Source organism: Penaeus japonicus, unplaced genomic scaffold (genome assembly GCF_977035675.1).
Source record: "Penaeus japonicus unplaced genomic scaffold, GWHDUDI00000001_assembly GWHDUDI00000007, whole genome shotgun sequence".
Lineage (NCBI taxonomy): Eukaryota > Metazoa > Arthropoda > Malacostraca > Decapoda > Penaeidae > Penaeus > Penaeus japonicus.
The window spans coordinates 3,111,266-3,113,765 of NW_028234409.1; positions in this window are offsets into that span (position 1 = coordinate 3,111,266).

Here is a 2,500-nt window from a genome sequence, read left to right on the forward strand (position 1 = left end):
AAGTATAAGGATAATAATGATAACAATAATGATAATCACAATTTGATAATCATAATCAATAATAATAATCACAGCAATGACAATAACACTAATGATAATAGTAATAATAGTAACAAATATAATCATAATGATAACAATAATAATGATAATGATAAAGGTAAGAATAATTATATCAATAACAGTAACAATGATGATAATAATGATAATGATAATAATAATGACAATAACAAATACAAACAAGAATTATAAAAAATATTAAACCCCTGGGTTATCTCCCTCTCTCTCTCTCTCTCTCTCTCTCTCTCTCTCTCTCAATCTCTCTCTCTCTCTCTATCCCTCTTTATAAAAGTATTCTATTATATTCTATTCCCTCTTTCTCCTCCTCACTTTACAAGCCTATCTCTCTCTATATATATCAATATTTCTCTATCTTTCTTTCATTCCCTTATTCTCTCTCTCTCTCTCTCTCTCTCTCTCTCTCTCTCTCTCTCTCTCTCTCTCTCTCTCTCTCTCTCTCTCTCTCACTCTCTCCTTCCCTCCCTCCCTCTCTCTATCTCTCTCTATATATAAATATTTCTCTATCTTTCTTTCATTCCCTTATTCTCTCTCTCTCTCTCTCTCTCTCTCTCTCTCTCTCTCTCTCTCTCTCTCTCTCTCTCTCTCTCTCTCTCTCTCCTCTCCATCACCGTAGATTCAAAGTACTTTAAGACCCCCCGACGCCTGCTAGGTTACGCCGAATCGCTCGCTATCTCAACCTTGATTGAGATATTGCACGTGCAACATTCCCAGAGCCCGTAAACCTCCCCTAAAGTTCTTGTGTCTCTTGCACGACTTTCTGGGCGATTATTTCCTTCGCCTTTCTTGTTTGTTTGTTTGTTGAATTCCATGTGTTTTTGTTCGTGTTTTCATAATTTTTTGTTTCTATTCATTCTTTGTGTCTGTTAGAATCTCTCTCTTTTTTTTTTTTTTTTTTTTTTTGCTGATTTCTTCTGTGATTATTTTTTTTTAAATTTTCATTTTCCATTTTTCTCTTTTGTCTCTTGTTTCCTTTCGTTCTTTCTCTGTATATATCTATATATCTCAATATTTTTCCCTTTCTCTTTCTCTCTCTTTCTTTCTTTCATTTTCTCATCTTCTGCTTTCCTTTTTTTCGCTTTTCCCTCTTTCTATATCTGCTCTCCTTTATCTATCTAGCTTTTCTTCTGTTCCTTCTTTTTCTATTCTATATCTTTATCCTATTTGTATCTTTTTACTGTTTCATCTTTTAATTCCACCTTTAAACTTATATTCTTAACCTTGTTTACTCTTATCATCGTCATTATCATCCTTATTATTGCAGGATGTTATTTGCATCATCATTATCATTACTTATCATTCCTATTCCTATTCATCACATCATGCTTCTAATTCTTATCATTCATTTTCTGTTTTTTTTTATCTCTCTTTCTGTTCCATCTTTTACTTTCTCTACTTTTTATTGTACATTTTGTCTTTCACTTTTTTCTGTCTTTCTGATAATGGGTGGTGATAATGGTCATTATGAAATGATAATGCTTGTAATATTAATGATACGGATAAGAGTAAGCAGTAATGGCCATAATAATGAGAAGGTGATAGTGATAATAATAGTTGTAATATAATGAAAGTGGTTAATACTAATGAGGATGATAATAATGGTAACGGTAAGCATAAAGGAAGTGGTAATAGTGATTGTGATAGTGATTTTGATAATGATAATGAAGGTGAGAATGGCATTATTGATAAGGATAATAACAGCAATGATAATAATGATAATAGAAAGAATAATGATAATGTTAATAAGTTATAAAGATGATGATGAGGATAATGTCAATAGCAACAGTAAAAGCGAGAATGCTAATTAATACAGTCGGTAATAATAACAGTAATAAACAGGATGATAGGCACATGATAGTAATGACACCGATGATGATGATAATGATAGTAGTAGTAATAATAATCATAGCAATTATATGATAATGAATATAATGATAGGATCAAAGTTATTAATCCTTGAAATCACTCCGAAAGGCAACTATGAAAAAAAAAAATATATATATATAAACAAAAAAGTAAAACCTACCATATTGCATTGCATTGTTGACAATTTGAACATACCAATACTCTCATTTTAATAAATTTTCCTTCTTCGACCAACGAAATATTCTCTCACAGCAAAATCTTGGAAGAAAAAATACTTGAAAAACTCACACGTTTTCTTAAAAGCTTTCACCTTCGAGGCTTATCAGCTTAAGATCAGCTGTGTCAACGCTGATTAAAGATCTTCTGCATGCAAGCTGAGGTTTAACCCTTTCGATCAAAATCTCCTGCTTGATCTTAACTTTGTGTGGAATTAAGCTTTACGGCTTTGATAAGATGGGCTTGATATTACGTGATCTATTTTTGGTATTTTTTTATCATTCTTTATTATATATTGCTATTTTCATTATTATTGTTGTTTATATTATTATCATCGTTATTG